The following is a 15,405-nucleotide window of genomic DNA, read 5'->3' on the forward strand; positions in this document are numbered from 1 at the left end:
ATAGGGATTTATATATATAAGAAATATCGACTCTATATGAAATAAACTTTTCCCAAAAATGACTAAATATATGAATAAGTTATAAAATAAATAGAGAGGGTCAGCTGAATGTGGATTTGAATCTTAATATTTCTTAGGCATCTATCTGTATATTATACATATAAATAATAATATTAAAGATATCAGATTTTATAATACTAATAATGAGACTCTGGGCCCTGCATTGTGGAAGAGAAGATTATACAAGTTAAAAATGATGATGATACTTATATTAAAAATTCATAATATATTTCTCACACAAAATTTTTAACCAATAGAAGAAAGCAAAAATATAATATAAATTTTAATAAATCACATGTAAAGACAAATTAATAGATATTATATAATTTAATTATTATTATTGCGCAGTATTTTAGAAAAAATTTAGAAATATTTATTAAACTATTTCTTATAAAAATAATTAGCCTTTTCAAATAAAATATCAATTAATCTATGCCTCTTTGACATTAATTAAATTTTCTAAACTGAATATCTACTGGAGGAAGATGGCAAAATAAAATTGTATAACTAAAAAAAAAAATTTTTTTTGTCGTATTTCATATTAAATCAACTAAAAAAACGATTCTCAACTATACCTACAGAAATACGGCTACGTTTGATATTATAAATCACTCAAAAAATTTAAATCTAAGCTTGAAATCTAACCGCAGATAAAATAGTTTCCAAATTTGTTAAATTATAATTTGATTCTATTTTATTTAAGAGCATTAATTGCGTTTATTAGTTTATTATCAATGAGATTTAAGTGCTCCTCAATTAATGAAATACAAATTGGGAGCATAGATTACGAAGACAATATCGCGAACTTATTATCGCGAATTTATTTCCGCGAATTAACCGCGAATACTCTAGAGATTACATTTTAGCAAAACTTTGATCGCAAACTCATTATCGCGAATTTATTTCCGCGAAACCTAAACCGCAAATACTTTAGAGCGAATTCATTTTAGCGAAACTTTGATCGCGAACTCGTTATAGCGAAACTTTAGTCGCGAACTCTTTATAGCGAATTTTCTTCCGTGAATGTATGTGCGCGTTATTATAGCGAGTGCAAGACCGCTAAAATTGCGAATTCATTTTAAGTGAAATTGATTTATTCAATATCAATTTACCAACCGAAGTTTCTTAAATCATAAACGCGAATATTTTATTACGACGCATTGTTTTTAATAAGCATGTAACCTCTATCTGATGTGATAGATAATATATTATTCTTTCTGGTCTCACTCACTCATTCATGGCTGTAAGTATGGAGGGGACATTTTGGGTTACGTTTTTACCAGAATAAGTTAACCCCCCCCCCCATATAAAATTTTAAAGTGTTCTTTATGTCATTTAAAGTAAATGAAATGCGTATTTTCCAATCTAGATAAAAAAAACTATACAGAAAGCTAAGAATTTTTTATTGATTTTCTCAGATTATTTTTAAAAATTATAGAAGATTTTACTGATAATTAATGCCTCCTAATTACAATTTTTAGATAATGCACATTTCTGTTATATTTTGACCTCTCCTTTTTCTTCTATACGTATTTTAATAAATTGAAATAACTGCAAAGTTATGATTAATCAAAAAAAAAATTCAAAATATCTATTGGATTACATAAATTTGTAATATTTATTAAGAATAAATTATGGAAATATATCATTAGATCTTCAATTATTTTAGTTTTTTATTTTTGCTCATTTCACAGTCTAACTAAAACAATATAAAAATTAAAAAACGTAAAATAGTTTTCATCATTTTTCAAAATAATACCAGTTCAATTTAAATCACAGGGTTTTTATGAAAACACCGCTAAACGCTTCTACTCAATTTGTAAGCACTTTTACTCATTTTTTCTAATAAAATGGATTTAAAAATAATCAGGATTTTTTTGAAAATAAATAGAAAATGTTCCAAATCAAGAAAATAAAGATATTCCAATATCGGGAAACCAGGGCAAAATGTAGTGTTTATTTATATACTCTTAATTTTACCACGACAAGAGGAATAGACAATAGCACACCTTTAAGTATGTATGAACCAAAAGTTATTAGAATTTCAAAAATTTGAATCAAATTTAGATTGAACAAAGAATTTAAAGAAAGCAATTATAATGAAAAAAAATTAAATGAAATATCTTAAAAAAATATTACTATCATTATTTATATAATCAACTTTTTTCTATTTCAAAATATGATGATTTAAAGATAAAAGGCTAACTTGATATTTTAGCAAAAGAAAATTAAGATTAGAAACTTTTCCGACAGATGACATAACTTGCGGCAACTTTGGAAAATGTTATATCAAAATGAGATGGATTGGTTAAGGTAAAATTTAAAACAATTAGGATAGCTAATTAGTTTCATCTAGCGAATAGGTTTTGTGCATTTGACCGGTTAAATATGGTTAAAATCAAATAAATATTTTTTTATTGAATATCATCATTTTCTATAATATTTTAATTTTCTTTTTGTCTAATTCTTCATCGATTTCTGTTTTAGTAAGATTATTGACACAAATCGACCCAATTTCTTTCTGAAGAAGAAGTAGATCTAGGAATTGTTAGTAATGTCCCTTCTCTTAATGGCCATGGTCCACTGCTTGAGATTGAAATCTGATTGCTTCTTATGGAAGTTACTGCTTTCCCCATGATTTTCTAACAAGCCGCTTTTATATCTGAAACTTATGATATAACTTGAAATAGTTTGATCACCACCTTGTATGCCTAACCATTATATTATATTACATACTTCATTAAATTCATTATGATTAAAATGCTCTCTTTAATATTAGGAACTTAATAAATAGCAGCATTATGATCAGATGTATTTATAACGTTTTTTCTTTTTCAACATATTTTTATATTCAGATCTTATAGAATATTTGACCTATATTTGACCATTTGACCAGGTCAAATATTCCCTAGCTCAATTTACCCGTCAAAATCTAGTCATTTGACTGGTCAATTGACTGACTTGCTAACCCTGGCCAAAATTGATTGATAAATTTATAAACATTAAGTCATCAGACAATAAATTTGAATGCTACCAGATATCAATTCCGCCAGTAAATATCAATATTTAACTAATAAACTTAATGATTAATATATTTATAAAGCTGAGTTCCTTGGGCGCGATTATTATAAAATAAGAACTTCGAAGAAAAGGATAGGATAGCGAAAAAGTGTATTTCAATAACAAATTTCATAAACCAGATCTAAGTTTATTAATCATTATATAATTTTTTTATGGTTATAAGAAAATTACAAACTATGTGAATAAAAAAATATTATTCAAATAATATAATTATAAAAAAATGATTTAAAATAAATTAGTAATTATTAGCAATTATCGCAATAATAAATTCTCTATAATATCTTCGCGATATATGTTTCGCAAAATAATTGTCGCTACATTGTCTTCGCGATTGTTTCGCGAAAATAACTTCGCAATAAAATTTTCGCGAATATTGATTCGCGATTAAAGTTTCGCGGTAATGTATTCGCTTTAAAGGTTTTGCGATAAAGGTTTCGCTATAAAATTTTCGCGATTATTGATTCGCGATAAAAGTTTCGTGGTAATGTATTCGCTTCAAATGTTTCGCGATAAAGGCTTCGCTATAAAAAATTCGCGATATTGTATTCGCGATATTGTATTTGCCATAATGTATTCGCTATAAAGGTTTCGCTATAAAAAATTCGCGATATTTGTTTCGCGATATTGCATTCATGGAATAGTATTCGCTATGGATTCGCGATAAAAGTTTTGCTATAAAATTTATTCGCGATAAACGATATTCGCGAAAAAGTGTTTCGCGTGAAAGTTTCGCCGAATTGACATGGAATGATATAGCAATGATAAAATCCTAAAAAGTTTTCAAGTTTATATGTATTCTTTTTAATATAGCTCATTCACTTTAATAAAGATAAATATATCACTTAGCAGATTTTCTTCAATATAGTAGGTTAGGATATAAAATATAATGAAATATGGATATGTAATCCTTAAACTTCTAAACAATTTAGACCCTAAAATTACTTCATAAATAATACATCTTTAGTTGAAACCTGAAAAAAAGGCTTTTGATATATTAATCAACTTAAAAAAATTATTTTTAAAAATATATGTGTTGTGAATTTAGAGGCGTAGATCCGAATTTTTTTTTTTTAATTTAAAAAAAAAAGTAAATTCTTTAAAAATTTTTTTCTTATTGCAAATAATTTTATTTAAAAAATGGTTTCAATTTATAAATAAAATAATATAGGATATGAAAATGAAATATATTAAATAAACAAATAAGAATTTTCAATATTATGATTGATAACATGGTTTAACAAATATTATATTAAAAATTATATGTAAAATATTAAATAACAATAAAAATATAATGTAAATTTTTTCTCTCATAGTTAAATTAGATATATTTAAATTTAATAATAAAATTTATATTGTTGAACTAATTAGATAGTTTTAAAAATTTTAATTAATTTTTTATAATTTTGAAATAAAAGAAAAATCATTTAATTTGGTAAATATAATGAGAAAATAAAGGGGATCGCTAATGTGTTTAGGATTAAAAATTTTAGAACTAGAGTAGTTTACAGATAGTCCAATCGCTTAAATATTGATGCATCTACGATTGAGCATTTTTATAAAATAAATATTTTTACTCCTCTTATTTATACATTTTTATTTTAATTAAAGGAAAGATTTGTCACAATTTTATTTTAAACAGCTTTTACTTTCTTTTGCCGGTTGAGTTTAAACACACATGAAACGCGAGAGGATATTAAGAAAATCAGAATTTTATTCTGATAAATTATCAGGACCGTATGATAATTTACTTTGTGATGTCGAATTTTGATATAAAAATTTTGACAGAATAGAGTACTCTTTGAGACAAAAATATGCTTTGCAGGCCCTTTCCATGTATAATTGCACTTTAGATTCTCTGCCTAATATCAAAACATTGCTTTTTATTTTAGTACCGATTAGCACCTGCACTAATGAAAGGTTTTCAACTTTGAAAAGGTTGAAAACCTATGTGAAAGCCTTTTAAATGGATTCGCAATATCGAATATTTATAAGGAGATTATTCTAGATAAATTTATTCTAGATGAATTAGTCAAATCTCAGAGAAAAGTAGACCTCTCTTTAAAATGATAAAATTGTTTTTATATTCAAAACGTAATTATAATGAATTGTTAGTCTAATATTTATTTATTATACTATTTTTAATAAAAATATTGCATTTGCACAAAGAATTAGTGAGAATCGGGCCTAATTTTTCAAGCTCGGCCCTTCCCGAAATTATTTTAAAAAAGTTTTGTCGGTCTGGTCCTAATTTATTTAAATATAGAAATTCATTTTTATAATTACTCAAAATAAAATATATATGTTGTACGGCGTCTAGTTTTTACAAATAAAATCAAATATTTATATTTTACATCAAAAATTTAACATAGAATTGATATATTTAGATATATTTTAAAAAATTTTCAAGGTCCGACCCGACCCGACTCAAACCAATTTATTTTAAAATATTTATGAATAAATACTATAAATTATTTTAGACGAAAAATTTCGAATAAATGAATCTATAAATACAATTATTCGAAGAATAATATAATTTTTTACTCGAGTTTTTGAATCAAATAATTGCGTTATTCATATTCTTAAAATACGAATCGAATATTGAATAATTCGTTTTAGGATATTTTCAACTCGATCAGAAAGAAAGAAAGAAAGAAAGAAAGAAAGAAATCATTGTCTAAATTATTATAAAAATTTGGGTTCGTTACACCAAAAAGTTCATATTAGTCAAAATAAATCACTAAAAATTTAATATTTTTATTAACATCCAAAATTAATTAGCAATAATAATGTTAGCAGAAGGGCTTAAAGACCTACAATGCGCATCTGTACATTTAATCAAAATATTTTAAACTAATTATAATTGTAACAAATTAAGTCAATTAGCAGCCAACCAATATCATTCACAAACACGTATTGTTGCCCAAAGTCTATACAATTTACCTTAGCCTTCCCGTTACTTAAAGAAATGCAAATTTCTTTGAATACTTCAATAACTTAAAGAGTAAAATAATTCATGTTTGACATTAATTCCATAAATTGCATAACATTTAAACAATAGTTTATAATCGTAACATACTTAAAACTTTAACAGATCTGCCAACGTTTCATAGAATATTTAACTGACAAGTTATATAATATAATTAATCAATCTTGTATCATGGCAACAATGTTTATTTCTTAATTCATTGAAATCTAATTTATAGGATAGAGAATTTTTAAGTTATCACACTTTGCAGAGAACTACGCCCTTGTAGATAAAGATCATTCTTGCTCAAACAATTGGTCAAAAAAAATAATCCAGCAACACTTCATTCATTTATGATTTATTATCATCTTTCTGTTTACATTCGAATGCACATGTATACTTCCGATCACTTGACCTTATCCCCTTTTCATTTCATTGTTGCTTGCACCATTTTTTATCTCAAATTGTATAAATTATTTACAAAAATCTAATCTCTAATTAAAATAGACTGGAGTTTTTATTCCTGTGAGAGATGTTGTCGACTTTGGGATTATTTTTGGTTAAGCACAACAAACTGATATACAATGTATTATCAATAAAAATTATATAGTTTTTAATGTAAACATCTATGATAAATGGGTAAGAGCCTTAAAAAATATGACTTACCGAGTCATGAGTGTGTATAAAGTTTTAAGCTTCGAATGGATTAGGCCTAACGTGCTTTTACAAAAAATGACCTGGCGTGGTTGAGCATGAATGAATATTTTTGCGTGAATTAAGGAAAATATACAGTATTTAGTCAAAAAAAATGAATAAACTATCAAAATTTTTCAAAATGTCTATTATTTGTATTTTATAGCAAAACCTTACATTTTTTAGTATTCGAATTTATCAATTTTAAATCCTATCCTATCATTTCAAAAAAAAACCAATAAAATTTTGTCAGCCCCATCGTTCGGTTTTGCATTGTTATTTTCTAAAGCCAATAAAATTTTACTAAAGGAGAGACGATCGCAATCAAAATATAAAAAATATTGTTTTTATCCTTTTTATACATAAATGCGACTTAAATAGTGAATTCATAATTCTTGCAAAAATATATGACGATTTCATTTCCTGTAAAATTATGAAAATAATTAAGGTATTTAATATTTTTTAAATAAATATTTCTTGTGATGTATTTTGTTTATAAAACTGTTTTTTTTAAAAAAATGATGTAGATCTAAATTATTACATCCCGGGTTACTGGAGGTGAAACAGAAGGCCCCAGATTTCAAATTAGTAGGCGAGATTAGGTAGAGTGTGCAACATACCCCGTACCTTCGTTCTGTAATTCAGTTTATTTATTTATTTTCTTTTTCTCTCTCATTAATGTGGAATATTATATTGTTTAAAAATCAAAAAACAATAATCTATAAAATACATCAATAATTAAAAAATATATAAGTTATATCTACCAAAAAATTTATTCTATCTCTATTTTAAATATATTTTTTTAAAAGTCCAATAAAAAAAAAACTATTTAAGTTAACTTAGTCATAATGTCCAATAGAAATACAACTAGATTGGCAACTTTTGATAGATATTTTTTTGCTATAAGTATCTATCTTTTGAATTGCCAATGATCATTTGTAATATTTCCCTATCGTTTTGTATAATTTTAGGGCTCGCGTACAATATAGCCACGGGTATCTGAAATTACGAATAAATAAAAGATTGTTTAGGCATCTATATATATTAATTTTTGATATTCCTGCTCTCATCATGGAGTTGGGAGAAAAGATCTGGCAAAACTATTTTAGCAGAAAAGGGAATACTTTTTCCTAGGGATTAGGATGATCATATCGTATGTGGTTTAGTTCTCAAGATTAAGGACGGGGCTTCCGGCGACTTAGCGTAGAAAGTGTAGTCTTATTTTAAAAAAAATGGTAGTGGCCTTGGCTGTTAAAGAGAGCACACATATAGTTGGAGTTAAAATTCACAGCTTAATCGGAGACTAATAGCTACTCTAAGCATCTTTAAGTAAGAAATTTAGATTATAACTAGGTATATTTTCTAACCAATTTTGCGCTTGGCTAGAAGGTGGAATTCTTTAATTTGTTAAAGGATGAGTATTGTTTACCATTCTGGAAACTGTGAGTTTTAAATGGAATTTCAATGCTTAAGCGAATTGAGGCAATTTACATCCTCAACACTGCTAATGTTTATTGAGAGATTTTTTTAAAAAAATCTAATTTTGCCGAAGATGTATATTAATATGGGGCGGAATTTTAATATCTACTCTATAGATTTCAAATAAATTTGTAACGAACTTTTGAATATATTTTAAATTTTTATAAAATTTTATCTGGAAATAATCGAATATAAAATTTATTTCCAAATTTATTGTGAAATTGTCCGATTTATCTAGGGTAAGTATCGTGTATATGGAATACATTTTTAGGCCAGATTTTTTTTCAGATTTAAAAAAAACGGTCAAAATAATTAATAACATAAAATTGAACAAAACCCATCAAATCTAACTACCTCACCTAATTATTTTATATTTACCCATATTCTTGAAAGCCTATTTAAAAGCCTATTTAAAAGCCTATTATTAATTGTATAAATAATTATATAGTATTATTTAGGAGGTTAAAAGCTTTCGTTTCTATTGGGAATCATACAAAATAATAAAAAATTACCAGAGATATGACATTTTATTCAAAAATGAGGAAATGATCGTTCTTATAATTGATTTACTATCATCACAAATAGTCATGGCTAAACTAATTTTTGTAAGATCTAATTAGATATGACATTCGACTAGAATAGAGAACGCATCGGAAAGAATGATTGATATCAATATCACATATGAACAATATTATTGATATATTTTGTCGAATTAATATTTTAAACAAAAGGAATATAAAAATGTCGAGTTTGGAAATTAAACATAATTTGTATACTGCTAATATATCATAATTAGAGTTATAAATAGTGGTTATAAGGTGTAACCCTCCCAATTAATTAGGATTTATGAATTACATCCTATATTATGTTTTTCAAATAAACTATATAACCCTGACTCTCCTATATGTATAATTTATAATTAATCTAACCAAATGCGACATACTCCTTCTTGAATGCTAGGGCCTACATTAAGGATTTTTAACTTAAATACTTTGAATAAAATGATACAACATTATGCTGTGCCAAAAATGTGTAGGAAGGAAGAAATTGTTTTGCGTTTATTTATAATCTATAAACATTGTTAAGATACCTAATCAATTCCAACAACATTTATTTGTATAACGTTTATATTAGAGAAAAAAATTTAATTAATATTTAGGGAATAAAAAATAATGTAATATCTTTTTCTAATATTCGTTGTTTTTTAATATATATTATATTTTATTAACCATTGACCAATATTCGAGGTTAAGTTTTAAATACTGAAAACCTTTTTAAAATAATTTTGATATTTTTTGTTGTCCACATTAAATAATTTTCATATAACGAGATTACTCATTATACAATGTTAAATTTGAAATCTATACTAAAACACGATAACAATTTTTTTTAATAATTTCTGCGCACACAATCTTTTAATTTTTAAGGTAAAGAATTAATTTTTTATAATTATAAAATGAATTATTTTCTTTTAATACGATAAGACTCGTTAAATATTTTGTAATAATTCCCTTTAAAAATAAATTGGAAAAAAAAATATTTTTTTTTAAAAAAATAATATTATTTACTCTAAGAATTTTCAAGAAAATGATATTCATTTTATTCCTGTGCATTTTGGTTAGTATTAAAGCCCACCCAGAAGGTTTAAATAAAATGTTTAATTTAGTGTTAAACAGCTCGTTTTGAGTCGATTTTCCAAAACGGCTAACTCAATATTTTAGCCAGAAAAATATTGCTTAAACCTCAAGATTTCGGTAATATATGTCTAAACCTTTGTTCCTTCTATGAGCAAAATCTTCAGGCTTGCGTAATTATTCTGGATGCAATATTGAGTTTAACCGTTTTTAAAAATTTTGGCTCAAAACGAGCCGTTTAAAGACACTAGTTTAATTATATTAGAAATAGATATATCCTTGTATAAATTAGATAGCGTAGTAGGTAGGAAATTTCTATTTTATCGACCTGGTAGGAAGGAAAAAAAAATATAAGTTTAATATATCGGAAAATCGAATGAATCAAAGAAAAATTATTTGTCCTATTATTCCATTCTCCTCCATTTTGTGCTAAATTTATCTAGCTAAAAAACCGTAGAGGGTGATTCATATTTACTTTTCTCCAACTGAGTGAAGTATTTTAATTGGTTTATTTACTAAATTTTATTTTTTACCAGGATGATTGTATGTCTTTGATAAATATACAAGAAAAATTAAAGACTTTTTTTGATTTTACTGAAGATATCTGTGGTGACACATATCCCACCTTAAATCTTGTGATCCCATTTTATGTTTCGTTAATCGAACATTTAAACTCATTTGACCACACTTTTATAAACACCCTCAATGCGATTGAGAAAATAGAAAACTATTACAACTTAACAAATATTGAAACAATAATGTCAACGATATTAGATCCAAGACTAAAATTAGAATTTTTCAACAATTACCAAGATCATATAAAATAGATACAATAAATTATTACAAAAATTCAAGGATGTATACAATGAATACAAAGTGAAATACAATATAAATACAACATCAGATAACGCAATAATACAGTCAAATATGGATAGAATCTTTAAACAAAATATCATCTTACCAATATGCGAGGTTGAAACTTATCTTAATGAATTAAGAATTACTTCTAATACGAGCCCTCTAGAATAATGGAGATTGCATGGGGATCGTTTTCCTGTGTTGTCGAAAATGGCAATTATTGTCCATTCAAGGATTTTCAGCTTCATGTGAGCAGTTATTTTCAGTGGGGATAAATATGATAACAAAAAATAGAATGTCCTTAAAGGAAAAAACCATAAGAAAGACTTTATGCTTAAAAAACTGGTTATTATCAAATTCAGATCTAGCATAATTGTATTTTTTATGCATTATATTTTGATGTTTATAAAAGAAAATTTTAATAAAATTTGGAATATTATATTGAAGAAATAATGTATAGCAAAGAATTTAGATATTTTTATAAGCAATTCTAATTATAAAAATGAAGGTGCCAACTTGTTTGGATAACATTTATAAAATTATTGGGTTTTATTTCGCTTATTTTCTGTAAATTTTGATATGCTAATGACAATTAGTTAGTTTTTTTTAGTTAAAGTGACCTTTCAAAACATCCACATCTGTTTATAATTATTTTTTGCAAAATAAGCTTTAGAAAAATTTTCGAATCGAATAAAATATTCGACGAATCGAATCGAATAATAAATTATTATATTCGTAAGAATACAAATAGCACAAATATTCAATTCGAAATTTTGAATCGAATACGAATAATAGTATTATTCGATTCGATTTGTTTTTTTGTAGGCCTAATTTCTGGCTATGGCCCTGTATATCAATTATGTAATAATTCTATTGCCTATATATATATACATGATATAGTTATTTCTATTTTGATTTAGTATATAATTATTATATATTGATTTTATTATAATAAAATTATATTAAATTTTTTATTCTGTAAAAAATTTTTTTTTAAAAAAAAATAGTTATAACGACAGAATTCAGAAAACTGTGTTGGGGACACCTTTATGAAGAATATCCTTATAAATTCAATGTATACGTTTCTAGAGATGAATTTCTGTAAGAAATCAATAATTTTTTAATATTATACGTGCCATAAAAGAATTTGCTTTAGATCACATTTAATTGAAAACAATTTTCTTTAAACTTTTATACCTTCAAAATAACGAATATTTCTGTTTCTATTGGTATAACCTAACAACACACACACATGATTTGATGTAATTATAAAGAAGTCAAATTGTAAAATGAATTTCTTGTAAGTCAATCCTTTTTTTTAGCGGAAACGAAATTGATTTTATACCAGAAGTTTCTCCAGTTCTGGGAAAAAAATCGCGAGTATCAAAAATTAAAAAAAAATTATTTACAAATTAATTTCCACTATTTCTCGTCGCATGTTTCGCAATATTTTTAGATATATCATCTCCAGTATTTTAGTTTATAGATTCAGAAATAATAAAAATAAATATAAGAATCATTTAAAATAAAAGATAAAATGAAACATATTAAAGTTTTAAAAAATAGCAGAGTTGTTAAAAGATACTTTTTAAATGGATCTAGATACAAATACAGATACAGCGTCTAAAAAGTTATTAAGATACAGATACAATTTTAAAATGTATCTGTATACAGATACAATTTTAAAATGTATCTGTATACAGATACATTTTTTTATGCTCTTATAGGTTTGCATAAACCTAAATTAATATTATATTGTGAAAATTCATGAAATGAGCTAAAAATTTATTGACGCGATATAACATTTATCAGAATATAACTAAAATTATAATTTTAATATAATATATGAAAATATATGATTAAATAATTATTAGATTTCAGTAATAAAATATTTTCAAAATTTTGATCATTTAGGCATCCTCGTTTATCTGTGAAGACATTTTTAGCAACACTAAATAGTCTTTCCACAGGGGCGCTTGAAGGAATTGTAGTGTTATATTTAATAAATAACAATTTTATATCAGTTCTTTAAAAATGCTAAAATCTCTACATTTATTTTTGAAAAAGTTATTTAAAATTTGTTGATTATCAAAATTTAAATCATTATTAGAAATTATATCTGCTGTAGGGTACTGAAAAAAATCTGAAATTAAATTATTTGTTTTTTTTGGCAGGTTATTTGCTTGCAGTCAGTTGATGACTTTGATAATTCACCAGCTAATCTTTGTATCAATTGTTTTCTTTTATAATGGCTGCATGCCATCTATAATAAAAGCAATAATTAAATCATCTAAAGTGCCTTGAGTTAAAGTCAAAGGTCTTTTAGCAAAAATGTTATTGGAGGATGAGCCTTGCCAATATTTTCTTTAGTATTTTATTTTCCTTCCCCTTTTTTATTTTTGTTAACAAGGTTGGATATTTTCTCTTAAAATTTTAATTAGAATTTTAAATATATAATATCTATACCCTTATGTGCTTCACGATATTGCACGTTGAAGTCATACTGACGGATATTTTTGTATTTTTAGGTAGACACGGCAAACCTTTTACCATCAGAGAATTAATTGTTTTCTTTGTTTTGAGATATTATTTTAAAATATGCTCAATTTGGCCATGGTAAAGCAATAGAACTTGTTGCTTCCTCTTCTTCATCGATATAGATCTAAATAAATATATAAACTTAAAAATTTAGTTATAAAATAAAATTTACCATTTCCATATTGTAATATTAAAATTTGTATGGTTTATTGATAAACTCGGACATAATATTTAAATTAATGAATATTTATATATATTTTTTATATATAAGTTTTAATATTTTATGTATATATAATTCTTTATTATAGTATTAATAAATATTAATATATAATATATATATATTTATTTATTTCATAAGCTCATATGAAATAAAATAAATTTTACAGTCAAATATTTTTATTTACAATAAAAAAGGGGTATATAAAATGTATCTTAAAAAGTATCTAAAAACAGATACAGATACCTCTAAAAAAATATCTAGATACAGATACAGATACCTTTCTAAAAAATCTATCTTGATACAGATACAGATACTACATTTTTATAACTAGATACAGTATCTAGATACTTGTATCTAGATACTTTAACAACTCTGAAAAATAGTAATATATCATTTAAAAGTGATAATTTTAAACCTATAAGATAAAATTTTAATTATAAAAAAATAAATAAAAACTTTTTAAATTTAAAATAAGTCAACTGTCTTAAATTATTATCGAAAAAATTTAAAATATCTTTAAGAAAAACAATTATAATGAAGAGGAAATGAAAGAAAATATGAAATTATTATTATAAAATAAACATTAAAATAGAAATAATTGAAAGAAAGGGGTCATTGCAAGTAAATGAAAGAAGGCAATAATAAAATTGAGTAAATATTGACGATTAGATGTTAATGCTGACAGCGTTGAGGCCGTTTGCAAGACATGGCCACAAACCTATCTAATGTTGATTGGCATTTTACCAAACTAAACTTTAAAACATTTTATCTTTATAAAATCAGGATAGTGCAAAAACTTTGATAATTAAAGATAGCATGATCTTAACTATTATAACATTTCATCATAATATATATACTTTAAAATAAAATTTTCTCATATATGAATGTATATTTTTTTTAAAAGGTTCTCGGAATTATATCTTGATAGAAATAATAACACAATAACATCCTATATCGAAGGGGTTGATATAAACCTAAATACATTTTCAACAAATAATATAATCAATAAAACTGTGCTTTTCTTTGAGAATCTTCAGTTATTGAACATAATAAGGTTGAACGAACTCAATCTAACATTAAAAATTAAAGCTGAAGTGAGTAGTAATTATTATTACATTATAGTTACTTATTTTTTTTTAGTTTGAGATTGGTTTGAACAGTAAAGACGCAATGGTTAAGCTATGTATGGTGCCGTTAAACAGTGGCATATCACACATGTGTATGGAATTCATGGACGCAAATGTGAGTTAAAATTTTATTTTAGCAACAAAATATAGGAAGGAGGGTAAGGAAGGAAGGAAGGTAATGAAAAGTGTAAGCTTAATAAATATTTTTATTTATATATTATTATTTTTATATATAGTTTATGATAAACGTTAGCAATCACAGGGTATCATTGGAATTATTTTATTGGAACTACACAAGTTTAAGCATATACAGAGATCATATACTATACCACTTATCATGGAGGATACCAAATATGAATTTATATCAATTTCATTTTATAGGTAGAATTTATAATGTATCTTGCAATCTCACCATCTGCATTTGAATAAATGTTACAAATTAACAATTATACTTTAGATTTTACTGGTATTTACGTTTATTATTACATACACAATTATTTTAAAAAAAAATTAAATAATCTAATAATTTTATCAAAATTTAATTTACTCTAAGAAATTGTGAAAAACTATCAATCTAACCTTTAATATTAAGTACTTGACATGACAATTTTCTTTATGATTTGGATATTTTTTATGCTTTTATTTTAACATAAATGGTTTAAGTTTTTTAAATACTTATTTTCTATAAAGAGAATTTTTTTTTATCTGTCATTAATATGATTGATAATTTTATCTTCTTTAGATTAAATT

At 24.7% G+C, this 15,405-nt stretch overlaps 1 long non-coding RNA gene across 1 annotated transcript; it reads right to left on the reverse strand.

The window, feature by feature from the left end:
• Positions 1 to 12,567: 12,567 nt before the first annotated feature.
• LOC135924900 (uncharacterized) lies at positions 12,568 to 13,531 on the reverse strand. The gene is made up of 3 exons (XR_010571437.1): positions 13,481 to 13,531; positions 13,237 to 13,432; positions 12,568 to 13,033 (listed from the first exon to the last, which is right to left on the reverse strand). It is a non-coding gene; the product is annotated as an uncharacterized LOC135924900 (long non-coding RNA).
• Between the last annotated feature and the right edge of the window lie 1,874 nt (positions 13,532 to 15,405).

The sequence above is a fragment of the Gordionus sp. m RMFG-2023 genome, chromosome 2, assembly GCF_954871325.1.
Source record: "Gordionus sp. m RMFG-2023 chromosome 2, tfGorSpeb1-WG-v2, whole genome shotgun sequence".
NCBI lineage: Eukaryota > Metazoa > Nematomorpha > Gordioida > Chordodea > Parachordodidae > Gordionus > Gordionus sp. m RMFG-2023.